This window comes from Aedes aegypti, chromosome 2 (genome assembly GCF_002204515.2).
Source record: "Aedes aegypti strain LVP_AGWG chromosome 2, AaegL5.0 Primary Assembly, whole genome shotgun sequence".
NCBI classification, from domain to species: Eukaryota; Metazoa; Arthropoda; class Insecta; order Diptera; family Culicidae; genus Aedes; species Aedes aegypti.
The window spans coordinates 307,608,549-307,625,534 of NC_035108.1; positions in this window are offsets into that span (position 1 = coordinate 307,608,549).

The window sequence follows — 16,986 nt, forward strand, 5'->3', positions numbered from 1 at the left end:
GAACTAGTACGCGAGTGGAAATCGTACGATGTCTCGTTGCTCATTAATTAAACAATCACTCGAGCGCTGAATTCGTGGAAATTCATTACCTTCCCTTCGCTGCGACACCCATTCAGTGCATTGGTCATGATGCAAATTCAACTGTGACTAATAGCATATCTAGTCGAACAATCGTTATGGCGATACTAGTTCGAATCGCCGTCTGCTGAGACTCACTCGTGTCATCTGTTTTCACGCGTGAGCTAATCAGACAACTACGCATTGCACGGTTGACGTGTAGCCCTTTCGAGAAAACTATTGCAAACAATAATATGGACTCTGTTTACGGGTTTAGTACAAACAATAAACCAATACAAAAATGATTGTGTAGTTCCCCAACAAACCTTCCCCAAACAGCATTGTCCACCCATGCAGCATGTGGTTGTTTGTGTGTGAGTAGCACGATGTCAGACCACCAGCTAAATATCCAATGGGAATGTAGGATTTTTTATATGAGTGCGCGCGTGGAATTCACACACTGTGAATTTTTTGTTGATGAATAAACACGAGACAGGCGAACCGGCTACATTGAAGCTCATACATTGAGAAAGCGTTATTTTATCAGCTCTCTTTCTTTCTCTGAACAAAAAATGCTCTCTTTGGTGCTCAATTTTATTTGAGAACCCAGTAGAGAGGCGGGCAAACATAAATAATTAGTTTGAACATTACATAAAAAACTGATTTCTATTAATAAATCTAATCTACGAATCTTGATTCGCAATAACATAATGAACCATAAAAATATCTCTATAATAAGCATAATATGTAGTAATTTAATTTGAAAAACTTGATTACCTTAATATTTCTTCATCAGAGAAAATCCCGAGAGAAAAAAGAGAGAAAAAGAGAAGCTGAACTTTCTCTCAGAGAGACGTCTGTGGCCAACGGATAACATTTTCGATGTATGGCCACCACAAATGTATACTTTTCCAAGATTAGGGTGCACTAAACGCAACCGTTGCATTGGACAAACCGGTTCCAGAGGATTTTATAATCAGTATACTATTTGTTGTTAAGATAAAAATATTTTTAAAATATTTCAAAACCAGTTCCATTTTACTATTAACGATAGCGGAAATCCAGAATCCTTGATCACCATCATGAGAACAATGCAGAAGAGTCCAAATTTATGAATAAACAGGCCGAATAACAAGATGGCATGACTGGGCTAAAAGACAGACCTTGTTCTGGTGGGTAAGTTCAATTTTGCCAATAACAAGTGAAAGACTACCCGGAAGCAGTCCCAAATCTTCTGATTAGTTTTGTCGTAAACATCATGCAAAGGTACTAGAAAGAAGTTGTCGAATTTATTATGATTTCAATGAAAAACATACCAAGACTCCTAGTGTGAAGATCTTCTGCAGAAGTTTTCTATAAAAATTTTTCCAAAAGTTTTCAGTGGATAACTCGGGACAAAAACACATTACTAATAATGTAGATAATTATTATTTTGGATTGGTCAATGAATTTTGCGTGAAAATCCCACCAGTGATTCTTTCGAAGATACTTATACGAATCATACCAAGGATTTTTCATGGACTCCACCAGGAGTTTAATTAACAAAGAACATCTTAAAAGGAATCTTCAAGAATTTCTTCAAGAATTCATCTAGGCATTCAAATTTTATGTATTGAGTAATTCTCGCTACTATTTACACTTGGTTATTAAAAATGTTTAAATTTATGTTCATTTGAAAGCTCGAGTAAATAAATAGGATGACGGCATATCATCAATCTGACTAATGACACTACCGAGGATTTTCATACACTGAAAACTGTTTAACACGTGAATTTTCACTAATTGTAAAACACATTAATCGATAGTGTAGAACCAGTCGCTATCGACAATCGAAATTCAAATGTAAAACGTTTATTTACAAATTATGGAAAGCTTTGGTGTACTGTTTGTTAGCGATTCCTTGATTTTCTGATACCAGGTACCCATTACAAGCGCATTACGAGCGCCCGATTTACCCAAAAAATATTGTACATCCCGATAAAATTCAGAAAGAGGACTTCGCTCAATTTCCTCTTCTTTTTCAACGAACTTAAGGTAACACACGATAGACTCATCTTGGCATCCATGAACAATCTATGTTCAAACTATCGTTGAAAAGGATTTTTTTTTTGTTTTATATCATATCGGTCATTTGATGATCTATCGGATCATATGCTTGCTAACAACAGGCATGTTGATACACTTTCAGTTCATCTCTGTCCGGTAGAACCGATATCACATCCCCAAAACTACAAAATTGATCATCATTTATGGATAGCAAATAGTTGCATCTTAAGCACCGCCAACACATTTTCAATCGGAAGGATTTTGGCGCGCTCGAACTGACAAATCCTCCGTTGTGGTGAAACTTCATCCGTCGACGTGATGTTGGACTGTTTTCAAAAACAGTCGAGATAAAAGCCGAGCCGGTAGAGCAATGACAGTTAGTTCGTTCAAAACTTCGCTTCGGAAGTCCAACCGGCGAACTCCAGATTGGTGCTGCGAAGTCAATAACATGTTGTTCAACATGTCACGCTGAAAAGCAAATGTGAGTCCTTGTCATGATAGACAAACTAGTTCTACTAGTGAAGGATATCGCCATTGTAAAACACGTTCAAACCATGTGAAAAAATCTTTAGTATCGAACAAATGACAATCATTAACAGATTCATAGATTTCACACGTTATTTTACCTTGCTAATCTACACGACAGATTCACGTTAAAAAGAATTTGTATCGAACGTGTGGATTATTTTCAGTGTACAATAGCTCAGTTGGAACGCTAAATTCAACCTACTATATGAATTTAGCGTCCGAACTGATTTTGAGGCTAACTCCTCAGTGTGTTAATGCTTAACAGATTTTTTAAAGGAATTTGAACCTGGCTAAGTTTTCTTCAGATGGGTGTCGGAAATTTATCCTGGTATGAAAACGTCCAACCAAAACCAAAAAAAAATTTGCTTCAACTTGTTAAGTAATTTCGTATGAACAAACTTTTTTTTTAAACTATTAACTACATTTTTCCTAGAAAATTTATTTTTTAAATTCATGAGAAATCCTTAAACTAATTTCCAATGGGTTTGTGGCAAATTTTTAGAAGCCACCGTTCGATATTTCTTCGATTTTCGAAGGTTGGCTTTAGAACTTCAGAAGCCATGATTTAAGTAAGCAAAGACATTTTTAACATTACCGAGCGTTGTTTACATAGGTGATCAATGTAACCTCATATCAGCTAAATCAAAAAGTCGTTTAAAACATGTTTTTAAACATGCTTACATCTATCAAGAAACAAAATACAATATATAGTCACGAGATATGGGTGGCAGTACTTGTTTTAAAAATACAAAACTTGCAACATATGCATTTTCATATTAAATATTTGAGAAATATCCAAAAACCTGATCAATGTTACCCCGGATTTCGGTATCAAAACAGCAATACTAGCAAAATCAAGAGAATCTACAAAAAAAGGGTCAATTCAAGTTTTGAAAACTTGCAGAATTCTAATTCCCGTAATCCATCAGAAATTACTACCAAAGTAATACCAAAATTTACTCCAAGATTTAAATTCAGGTAAATTTTCTTATTCAGTTAAATCTTCCATTAAGAATTTTACCATTAGACATCTTTTACAATGTTCCTAAAGGGTGTCCACGATGAAATTGCCACACACAAAATTGATTCGTAAAATTCGAGGCTTCATCCGATTGCCATCAAATTTTCAGGGATTGAAAAATAACTATTAAACTTCATTTTACCATTTTACTCGTATTTTATTTACAGTCCATACGCAAATGCCCGCACCTTGGCCTTAACCCCGGCCATAAGATTCTGCACAACCTGTGAATCAACCGTTTTTTGCATGTAAACCCATACTTTCTTCAGTTCCTCGACTGTTTTCACTACCTTAGGTCGTTTAAGAAGGTGCTGCTTCATAATCTCCCAGTACTTCTCGATGGGGCGGAGCTCCGGAGTGTTGGGAGGGTTGAACATTTTCGGCACGAAATTAACCTTATTGTCCGCATACCACTTCAGCACGTCCTTGGAGTAGTGGCATGAGGCCAAATCCGGCCAGAAGATTGTTGGGACGTTGGTTTGCCAAACCAGAAATTTCTTCGCAAATTTGGACATCTCCTGAGTGCGGACATGCTCCGGAACGCTGAACTTATCCTTGGCCGTGAAAAACAGGTTGCCGGGGATCTGTTTGAAGTCGGCCTTAACGTCGTCCATGGTGCAGCATTCAACTTTCGTCAGCATGTTGAGGTACAACTTCCTGGCACGGGTTTTGGCGGACTTGTTCTGCTTCTCGTCGCGTGGCATCTACATACATTTTTGAAATTTGACATTAAGCGAATGGCTAAAGATGCTAGTATTAGAAAGTCAGCAGAAATTAATAACGCCAAACAATATCATTCATTTATACCAAAAGACGAACAAAGCATTTTTGCTAGTGAATTCTTAGATGCACATGAAAACCAAGAAAACACAGCATGCTTTGTTCTTAATAATACAAAGAAACGAAAATCTTCTGGTGTTAGCAACCAAAGACAATCTTCCCGGTTGAAAAAATAGATAGTATTAAGATGAAAATGTAAGTTATATACTGAATAATTGAATAAACATAATTAAAAAAAAATAATATTAATCCTATTTGTTCCATAGAAAAGAAAGAATCCCTTTTCAGTGTAATGAAAATTTGAGGCAGAAAGTTTTTTTTCAGTTTTTCTAAGCGGTGTAATTTTTCATGAAAAATATCATCCATTCCGACTTATACTCCATTAAAACCAATCCCATATCTTTTTTTCAGATGTTTAAGAAAATTTGCAATTGTTTTGATAAAAAATCTTTGTTTTTCCAATGCTTCGATTGAAATATGGGTTTTCAAAGAAAAGGCTTATATGGTCATTTTCCAACAAATTGGCCATAACTCAAAAACGAAAAAAAAGTACATTTCAAAAATTTCAGCGATTAAAGCTTATGAAATTACCTTCTCAAAAATATATTTTTGAAAGTTTTCCACTACAGGGTGTCCGCAAATTATCCGAACAGCAAAATATTAGAAAGACGACCTCGCATTGAAAACAATGAAAAATCAATGTCCATGTACCTTTTATAATATATCTATATGTTAACACAAAATACAACTTTAAAAAATTTCGAAATAATTTCTTGTTACTGAGATAGGCAAATTTAAATTTTTCGGAAACGTTTTTCCTGAGGGCCGCTAGTCATACTGGAGATGTGTTATCCCTAAAACCTAAAAGAGATGAATCCAAATGTCCTATTATTATTTGAAGTAATCTACAGGTAAGTGGCTTCAAGTTAGACTGGAAATAGAAAATTGTACGGTGCAAATCCAGTGAGTTGTATGGACATTTCTCTTCCGTCATAAAGCTCGGAAAACAGCTCCCTTTAAGACACCTCAATACATTTTGGTTGGTTGTGCAATTATTTGAAATCGGAAATGTGTCAAACTCACTTCTTAAGAATATAATAAGCCAATGTTTAAAACCATACAAGAATATTGAATTTATTATGCTTGATTGTATAGAACCATGTCTTCAAAGTTTGTACGGATAATTTGCGGACACCCTGTACTTGGAACATAGTTTTTCCGGCTTTTCTTTATGAATTTTCTCAACGGTGGAAAATTTTGTGGAAAACTGTTTCCAGTTAATATTTTTTTTTATTCCTGAGAAAATTTGCTTTCATTTTCATAAAAAAAAAACTTTGTTTCTACGATGCTTCTTTCTTGAGTTATGATTTTTCAAAGAAAAGGCTCAAAATGGCACATTTGCACATTTTTTACAAAATTGGCCATAACTCAAAAACGAAAAACAAGTACCTTTCAAAAATTTCAGCGATTAAAGCTTATAAAATTATCTTCTCAAAAATATTTTTTTGAAAATTTTCCACGAGTTGGAGCATAGTTTTTACGGCTTTTCTTTACGAATTTTCTCAACGGTGGAAAATTTTGTGGAAAACTTTTTCCAGTTAGTATTTTAAAAAAAAAAAAAAAACTTCGTTTCTATGATGCTTCGTTTTTGAGTTATGATTTTTCAAAGTAAGTAGTGTCAGGGGAAAACAAAAAAATTCTAACTGAGTTTTCCGGGAAAATAGGCGACCCTGAATTTCATTTTCATTTTTTTATTCATATATTGATGAGTCCTGCCTGTGGAAAAAGTTTCATTAAAATCTGATACCTTTCGGCCCAAACCCGTACGGAAATAAAAAAATCCTCATGTATATCTGAAATTATTTATCGAATTCCCGTATAAGTTGTTCCAAAACTTTTTTGTATGTATTAATCTAGAAATCTTATATAAATAGGATATGAATAGTTTTCAACCAAATATGAAGAGTTGGTATATTCTTGAATGATTTTTTTTTTTAATACCGGGATTCAAGAATAGTTGCAAAATCCGTTAGCAAATCCTTTAGCAAATCTTTTGAAAATACTTGGATGAATCTCTAGTGAATTTTTCCGAAGAATCCTAAAGCGATATTAAAGGAGAAAAATAATATGATTATCTGGAGAAATCTCTGAAAAAAATCTCTGCCAGGCATTTTTGAATAAATTTTCACATATTATTTTCAAGAGAGTTTTGAAAAAAGTAGGGAGCTACATCAAACTAATTTTTGAAAAAACCTTTAGAAATATTTTCTATGAAAAAATGCGGATCGTCGGAGAATTACTTTGCAAAATTGCCAAGAACATTCTCCTAATTGAATCCTGTTAAATTGCTTATGAAAATCTTGTGGACTATTAGAAGGAATCCTAAGATTAACATCTGGAAGAATCATTTATTTTTCTGCAGGAAGTCCTGGATAATTTTGGCTACGATTTTTTCAAGCGACCATTGAAAAATTTCTGAATAGATTTTTCTGAAAGATATGTCGAAGGAATCCGAAAAGAAATTTCAGGAAGAATCTCAAAAGCAAAGTTGGGAAAACTGTTGATGAACTCTCTCAAGAATCCTTGAGACTAATAGAATTTCTTGTGTTATTTCTTGGAGAAATCGTCAGTAATTTCAGAAAATTCTAAACAAAATAATAATGAACAACTGAATGATATTATAAACTTACAATTGGAATATATATATAATTACGTACGTAGAAGATTTACCTGAAGCATGATCTGGCGGAGTTCTTCAAGAGATTTTATCAAGCAATTTGATAGAGCACGTCGTTGGCGAGTAGTGGGTGGCATTGCATACACAATAGAAAGTGTTGTTAGTCGTAAGCCGTAAAACAATGAAATCATAATAAAAATAATAAAAAGAATTTGGCAGAGATTGTTCGAGAAATCTTCTTGTAATACCTCAAAGCATAAACAAATTTCTAAAAAAAACTATCAATCCCAGGAATGATTTTCCGTGGGAATCCAGAAGGAACTCAGTGAAAACTGATAAAGTAGTTCTTGGCGAAAGCATGAAATAATTTATGAAGAAATCCCCGTGTGAATTTTCAGGGAAATCCCTTAAAACCACATGGTCAATTCTGAAAAGTTCGTGGAAAAATCACAAGAGATATATAAAAAAATATCTGTGTAAGACCAACAATGAATATTTTCCGCGGTGAAATTTGAAATTTACAAATATTACTAAATGTGCAGCGATATGACACAAAATCACAGACAAATAAAATGGTTGGGTGACAAAACATCGAAAGACAAAACGCCTAATCCCAAAACGTCGAATGTCAAAACATCGACAAATCGCGAAAAGTGAAAATAAGGAAACGAAATATTCTTGTAAGAATGATTCTCTTCCAAAAGAATAAACAATTCATTATGTGCCAAACGTTATTCATAGCATATAGGACAATCGTTCCCGATGTGAAAAAAGAAGTCTGACAAACAATGTTGAAAATTCACCGCTTTCGACGTTTTGTAGTGTCTACGTTTTGTCTCTTTCGATGTTTTGGGATTCGACGTTTTGGCATTCGACGTTTCGTTTTTCGACATTTTGTCACTAAACCACAACTTACACACTCGACACACTTGACAATTTTCTTCAAAAAGTGACTCTTGGTTGTCAATAGTGACTTTTTAGTGACTAGTAGGTGTACCAGTTGTGGACATAATGGTTCCCTATTTCGCCATACGTAATAATTTGATTGTTTTCAAATTATTACCCTTTCTGTGTGTTTTAGTAGTTTGATATCAAATGAATCTTAATGTTAAAACATTCAAAAATATTCAAAATGTGAAAGTTTTCGAGAAAATACATATGGCCAAATAGGGAATCACTATAGCCATAACTGGTGCACTTTCCCTAGGTCAAAAAATTGTGACCAAGTCTCTAAAGACTAGGATTCCTGGATATTCAAGTCCGACGTATGCTGCAATTGTTCCTATTATGAGTATTCTGTTCGATGGGCAGTAGCCCACTGGTTCACCTGACGGGAGAAGATGATTACAACAATGTCGAAAAATCGCTACACACATCGGACCATGACATGATCAACTAGCTACTGATTATTGTTGGTGTGTCTTCCGAACCAGCCAAATCTCGTTCTGTATTGGCTGATTTGGTCGCCGGCAACCGCATTCGAAAATGCATACTCTGCTCACGATTCAGACACGCTCATTGCCAATGATGGCACTCGTAAATTGAGCTTAGCCGAATCGGAAGAAGCGCGCGCGATAACTGGGAAAATGATTGATAACAGTGCTGTAGAATTGGTGGTAAAGGTCTCGCCATTCGCTATCGACACTCTATAGAGCTAACAGCTACTAGACGTTTTCAATTCAGAAAATTTGCAGGCTATAATAAAATATTATATGGAATGAGAGCAACAATATTAATAAGTTTTTTACCTTTATTGTTTATTGACAATTTTGTAATATGAAGTAAAGACACAATTTTATAGTTCAAAATTAAAATAATCTTCATGAAAAAAAATCATTTCATGGCATTCCAGATAGCAAATGTAGTCCAGTGATAATTTTGTTTGAAAAGATATTTCATATTCAGATTTTGAGCGAAAAAACTGCTTTAGAAAATCTGTAAAACGATAACGGTTATTTTCCTTTCAATGTATCAAACATTTGTGCTTGTGTCTAAGTGACCTTAAGAATTCTTATGCTCTTAATTTTCAAAATGAGAACCCCTGTTTCATACAAGACGGCCAAAATTCTCGCGTTATGGTATGATGTATTATTGTGGCTTGCATTGATAAACACTGGCATCAAACGCTTTTTGTATGAACTGATAACAGGGCACGTGTATGGTGTGGTGATGGTTAGTGATGCAAAATCAGCTGATAGCAAAAGTCTAGGTCAGTTGAGATTCTGGCGGAGGTTGGGCACATGGCTACAGCGGAACTCTCGCAGGATTTTGAAATCGGGTTCACCGTCATAGGTGATGAAACTGTGAGGCTTTGTTTCACAAGGAAATTGGTAACATGTACCTAACAAACATTGGATGGAAATTTTGAAATCATTAATTGGGTTGTTGTTTTTTAAGGTTTAGAAAAGTAAACAACCTAGATCAGAGCTTTTCTTTTTTTTAGGAATTATTTGCAGATATCTCAGAAGACAGTCCACTTAAAAAGATGGCGTCTTTGGCAAAGTTGTTCAGTAAGTCAAGGGGTAAGACGAACAATGCTAGTTGATGCAAATTTTGCCACCAAGTGGCACTAGCTACTAAGCAACTTTGCCGAAGATATTGCTGTGTGCGTTAGAAATGCAAATATCGAATGCGGGAACAACAAACGCGGTAAGATTTTTAACAAGGAAGGCGAAGTCAAAGATTGGTTTTCTTTGCTAGGTTGACGGTGAGATGGATCATGGTTGCTAAGTATCCTTTGGTTACTTTGTGTAACCGCATTTGAAGCTCTGTTGCACTGGATTTGCACGTCAAACGCAAACAGCAATACTTTTTAAGTGGTCAGGATTATGAGATTTCTGCAAGGCAAAAGTTTTATGCTCACTGTATGATCTTAGTAGTCCATGCTGTGTGTAACTTGACAAGGGACTTTAATTAATGACCATTAATAATTATACAACCAAACAATCAAGCCTCGTCACTACAAAATGGCGACGAAGAATACATTTTTTAACCAAAGTATTTTCACCATGGATTTTGTCAAAAAACAAAACAAAATCAAGAAATAGTAGTTTGCGGAACAAGTTTCAAGACTGACGACAAGACAAGAATGACGATTTTTACAGCACGAGTCGTTAATTTTATCTACGAGGATTGCCGAGTAGGGTAATTACGACGAGTGCTGTATAAATCGAACTCTGCAACGAGTTATGTACAACATTTTTTGCAATTCAGTAGAAGACCACTTGAGGGAATCAGAAATTATAACGGAATGCATTCACCATTATATAACAATTTCTGAAAAAATGTGTTATGATTCATTACGCAACTCAAAACAGTTGCGTAATGAATAATTAAAGCACTGGTTTCTGTTGCGTAATGATTATTCCCGCACTGCATAGGGGAAGGGGTGGTAAAATGAACACCTTAAGGAAAGCATCTTGTTTCTGATAGAAAAACGAGAGATTTTTATAGATCTATCGCACAACATCGAAAATAGGGATGTGATCTTTAGTAGCGACATGGATTCAGACTAAAATAGCTATTTTTTTATATATTTTCATCGCTATCATCGCTAAAGCGATGCAAATGTTCATTTTACCTGCACTATGTGGGTAAAATGAACAGCGGTTGGTGGTAAAACGAACACCATGCAAAAAACGTGAGCTAAACAAATTTTTCTGAAAAATTTCATTATCCCACCGAAAATACATCCATTAATGATTGTAACCCATACAAAAAGAATTCTAAAGGTATCAGATTTGACATCATATCATAACAATATTCACCTCACTGAAAAACCTCATGCCTTCCAAGCTAAAAGTTACGTCAGTTCTAATTTCCAAACGTGGTTTTCTAAAATCTTAGTTTTCGTTGATATTTTCACTTCAATTGACCTACGTATCAACTCGAACACTCAGATTTATGCTCTAAATCGTACGTGCTTGATAAAAATTCATCGAAATTAGTTTTTTCTCGGTAAAAGGCACGGTGTTGATTTTACCACCACTTCCCCTACTTCAGTGCAGGAAAGTAGACCGTGACAGATTGGCATGATGAAAAACAGCCTATTACGATGAGAAATTGCAAAAAGATATATTACGGAGGACTAAATATTGAGCTTCTCGAGAATTTTTAGCATTTCGATCATTTCCTCTTCACTTTGAGTGTTACGCGACATGGTCTGGTACTAGTTGGGCAGTTTGCGATTTTTTCTCAAAACCGCAGACCACCAAATAAGTTGCGCGCCGATCGATTATGCGCCGAGTTGTGGGTCGGTCAAAACGATTTCAATCGCTTGCAACTTGAACACAAGAAGGTTCATTCATTTATTTAGTTAACATCTACACAGATAACACTGAATCAACAATTTCACGCCACAATACTCGGTTCGTGGCCGCATCTCTCCATCCTCGGTTCTGCCCCACGCTCGCCAAATCGATACGCACTTGATCCGCCCACCTAGCTCGCTGCGCTCCACGCCTTCTTGTACCAACCGGATCCGAAGCGAACACCATCTTTGCAGGGTTGCTGTCCGGCATTCTTGCAACATGCCCTGCCCATCGTATCCTTCCAGCTTTAGCCACCTTCTGGATACTGGGTTCGCCGTAGAGTTGGGCGAGCTCGTGGTTCATCCTTCGCCGCCACACACCGTTCTCCTGCACACCGCCGAAGATCGTCCTAAGCACCCGACGTTCGAAGACTCCAAGTGCTTGCAGGTCCTCCTCGAGCATCGTCCACGTTTCATGCCCGTAGAGGACTACCGGCCTTATGAGCGTTTTGTACATGGTACATTTGGTGCGGGCGTGAATCTTTTTTGACCGCAGCTTCTTCTGGAGGCCATAGTAGGCCCGACTTCCACTGATGATGCGCCTCCGTATTTCACGGCTAACGTTATTGTCAGCCGTCAGCAAGGATCCAAGGTAGACGAACTCGTCGACCACCTCGAACGTATCCCCGTCTATCGTAACACTGCTACCTAGGCGAGCCCTGTCGCGCTCGGCCCCACCAGCTAGCATGTACTTTGTCTTGGCCGCATTCACCACCAGTCCAACTTTTGCTGCCTCGCGTTTCAGGCGGGTGTACAGATCTGCCACCTTTTCAAATGTTCGGCCGACGATGTCCATATCATCCGCGAAGCAAACAAATTGACTGGATCTCGTAAAAATCGTACCCCGGCTGTTAAGCCCGGCTCTCCGCATAACACCTTCTAGCGCAATATTGAACAACAGGCACGAAAGTCCATCACCTTGTCGTAGTCCCCGGTGGGATCCAAACGAACTGGAGTGTTCGCCTGAAACCTTCACACAATTTTGCACACCTTCCATCGTCGCTCTTATCAGTCTCGTCAGCTTCCCGGGAAAGCTGTTCTCGTCCATGATTTTCCATAGCTCTACGCGGTCGATACTGTCGTATGCCGCCTTGAAATCGATGAAAAGGTGATGCGTTGGGACCTGGTATTCACGACATTTTTGGAGGATTTGCCGTACAGTAAAGATCTGGTCCGTTGTCGATCGGCCGTCAACGAAGCCGGCTTGATAACTTCCCACGAACTCGTTTACTACGGGTGACAAACGACGGAAGATGATCTGGGATAGTACTTTGTAGGCCGCATTTAGAATGGTGATCGCTCGAAAGTTCTCACAGTCTAACTTGTCGCCTTTCTTGTAGATGGGGCAGATTACCCCTTCCTTCTACTCCTCCGGTAGCTGTTCTGTTTCCCAGATTGTGCCTATCAGCCGGTGCAGACAAATGGCCAGCCTTTCCGGACCCATCTTTATGAGTTCAGCTCCGATACCATCCTTACCAGCAGCTTTATTGTTCTTGAGCTGGTGAATGGCATCCTTAACCTCCCTCAAAGTGGGGGCTGGTTGGTTTCCATCTTCCGCAGTACTGACGAAGGCATTTCCTCCGTTGTCCCGTCCTTCATTGCCTGTGCTCTCAGCACCATTCAGGTGCTCGTCGAAGTGCTGCTTCCACCTTTCGATCACCTCACGCTCGTCCGTCAGAATGCTCCCATCCTTATCCCTGCACATCTCGGCTCGCGGCACGAAGCCGTTGCGGGATGCGTTGAGCTTTTGATAGAACCTACGCGTTTCCTGAGACCGGCACAGCTGTTCCATCTCCTCGCACTCCGTCTCCTCCAGGCAGCGTTTTTTCTCCCGAAAGAGGCGGGTCTGCTGTTGCCGTTTCCGTTTATAGCGTTCCACGTTCTGCCGGGTCCCTTGCTGCAGCATGACCGCCCGCGCTGCATTCTTCTCCTCCAAAACCTCCTGGCACTCCTCGTCGAACCAATCGTTCCGTCGACTCCGTCCCACGTACCCGACGTTGCTCTCAGCTGCATCGTTGATGGCTGCTTTTACTGTTCTCCAGCAGTCCTCAAGAGGGGCTTCGTCCAGCTCACCCTCTTCCGGTAATGCAGCCTCGAGTTGCTGCGCGTATGCCGCTGCGACATCCGGTTGCTTGAGCCGCTCTAGGTCATACCGGGGCGGCCGTCGGTACCGTACGTTGTTAACGACGGAGAGTTTTGGGCGCAGTTTGACCATCACCAGATAGTGGTCAGAGTCGATGTTAGCGCCACGATAGGTCCTGACGTCGATAATGTCGGAGAAGTGCCGACCATCAATCAGAACGTGGTCGATTTGCGATTCTGTCTGCTGTGGTGATCTCCAGGTGTATCGGTACGGAAGGCTGTGCTGGAAGTAGGTGCTACGAATGGCCATATTCTTGGAGGCGGCAAAATCAATTAGTCGTAGGCCGTTTTCGTTCGTCAGCCGGTGGGCGCTGAACTTTCCAATCGTCGGTCTGAATTCCTCCTCCTGGCCAACCTGAGCGTTTAGATCTCCTATGATGATTTTGACGTCGTGGCTTGGGCAACTGTCGTACTCGCGTTCAAGCTGCGCGTAAAAAGCGTCTTTATCATCATCAGTGCTTCCGGAGTGAGGGCTGTGCACGTTTATTATGCTGAAGTTGAAGAACCGGCCTTTGATCCTCAACTTGCACATTCTCTCATTGATCGGCCACCACCCGATCACGCGCCTCTGCATATCACCCATCACTATAAAAGCTGTTCCCAGCTCATGTGTATTGCCGCAGCTCTGGTAGATGGTATGGTTACCTCTAAACGTTCGCACCATTGATCCCTTCCAACACACTTCCTGCAACGCTACGATGCCGAATCCACGGTCCTTCAGCACGTCGGCGAGTATGCGTGTGCTCCCGATGAAGTTGAGAGATTTACAGTTCCACGTACCGAGCTTCCAATCGCTAGTCCCTTTACGTCGCTGTGGTCTTCGCCGATTGTCCCGGTTCGTATTCTCTCGTTGATTATTCGTTGCTTGATTTTTTTACGGCTGGCTTGCAGGGCCTGACACCAACCCCCTAGATTTCCGGAGGACCATTCCCCCTAAATGTTCGGAGGACCATAGTGCGCAGTTTAGCTTAGAGTCCTTCTCCGGCACTCGGACGATGATCAGCCGCCCCTGACATGGGGAACAGACGCTGTTGTGAGCCGCTCCTAACATGGAGTACAGACGCTCAAGGTTTGCAGAAGCAAAAGCAAAAGCAAAAGCAAACCCCCCCTTCCCTGTCAGCATACGACCAAAGTTCCCACCGGGGGTTGGTTACCCGATCTTCCCTAAGGTTACTCGTACCCCGGCCAGTACCGCGAGGAGGTAGGGATAGGAGTTGCTGGGCAAGAGGCTAAGGACCGCACAAAGGGGTCTATTTTATTCCTTCAGGTACGCGAGGTACCAATGGTACGCCATGCCCAGCCATTTACCAACCAACACAAGAAGGTACGAACAATTTAATTTCATATTGTATTGTATCGATAAAATAATTATGATCGCTCTTCAGTTTAGGACTCGAACTCTAAAAGTGATTCACTTCCACGGCGAAATATTTTGACGTTTCTTCATTTACTTTTTGGCTGGCGCACAACTCGGCGCATGGGCCACCGGCGCATGGGCCACCGACGCGCAACTTGTTGGACAGTCTGCGGATTTAAGTAAAGATTCACAATATTTATACCTCATCCAAACTACATTGTTAGAGGTCTGTAAAGGTTGTCGTTTCAAGATTCCGATAAGCTTGAAGAGAACAGTGGAGCATATAGACCGTTATCAGCAAATTCAGATCATTTTTCTGAGGATTACAACTAGTAAAAGGAAAAAATTAGAAGTAGACGGATGTTGCCAAATGCCATTGCTAGCTGATATTTTCAACTTTCACAAATTAGGGCTTATTAAAATTAATAAGTATTTTAATAGTATTAAAAATTTAATAAAATTAATAGATACCCTAGCAAAACTAAGTTGGATGTTGTGATCACGGTATCCACAACAAGGTAGGCTATTCCCACGTGTAAACAACGATTTTCAATCAAAACATGTGTCGTCATTCCTATCGCCAAGCATGGGGCTAAAAGGATAGTAAAAAAGAGCAGGCTTTGCTTTCTCTTGTACTCGTTCGAGATTGCGATAGGAATGGCGTCACTACCAAGGTAGGTCCAATTCTCTAAGGTGTCCTATTATGCTCACTTTGTAGAGAAAACCAGACAGGGTGGGTGAGGAAGGGCTGGTCGTTTTGTTTACAAACATCTGAGACAGTTTGTCGAGAGATTGACTCCTGATTGGTTGGAGAAACAGTGTTGTCAAGAATTATTCTAATCTGGTCGCCCCTGCTCTTTGTGTGCTCTACTTCCGTCAAGTGATTACACCTTACTCTGGCTACAGAGTAAAATGCACACACCTTGGTCACGACCAAGTGTCATTTCTCGATTACTTTTTCAAATCGACGTAAGTAACTTTCATACGATTTTGAGAAAATTAATTAAGAAGAATCACAACCTTCCTTCTAAAACTGTTTTAAAATGAATCCTATGTTTAACATTTTTTTACCGTGTACATCGCTTACATTTTGCATGCAACCAGCTCGCGTTAAAACGCATGGTAGTTCCTATCATTTCCCACAAAAATTGTATGATAAAATGAGTAGTGTTTTGTTTTGATTCGTGGTTGAGTCACTTTGTCTCCCATACAACGGAGCGGCGAAAGTAGCGGTTAGGTTGCGAAAATGGAGAATCTTACTTTCGTCGTTTTGTCAATTCGGAAATTGAACGTTCTAGAAGTGAAAAATCGAGTTGGTTTAGAGCGGAACATGTAGAATTTCGTCTGCGAAACACGTAGGATTTATAAAGTAAGTTTGTTGACTTTTCTGACTTGAGTCTGTTTGAATAAGTCTTCGAGATTTTTCGGAATATTATACATTGTTTCTTTTTATCGTGGTTGTGATGTTGCGAAATTTGATAACTCAGTTTGTTGTTATTTTGGCCGTTTTAACGGTTAAATTATTAAAAATGAGATCAGTGCCTTCGTGCTGTGCGTACACGATTTCTCTCTGCTCTTGTAAGTTTTTCTTTAAAAACTACCTAAAGCAATAAAACAGTACTTTTCAGTGCTAAAATTAAAAACTTTTCAGTACTATTTTTTCTACTATCGATCCCTTTACGATCCTTGTCTGGACCCGTGCCTTCGATTTTTCGTTGGACTCGTTGGCGAAAGCTAGCGGTGGTAATCCTTCTTGGACACCGTCTTGGGAAAAAACCTCTCGAAGGTCACGTCTTCTTTCATTTATTCACTAAACATGGTTGCAACAACAAACAAAAGGAAGGGTGAATCTCTGAATTCACAACTTCCTTACAAAAAAGTGGGATTTAAAACTGTCACTAAACGTGGCAAGAATGGAAGAAAGGACGTTTCTCCGGAACGCGAACTTTCTTCCCAGAGTGAAATGAATAATAATGATAATTGTATCGAAATGAGCAATCAGTTCGATGCTCTCGACAAATTTTCCGAACACCAAATCGAACGGTATCTAGCCCAGGCTCTTTAATTCA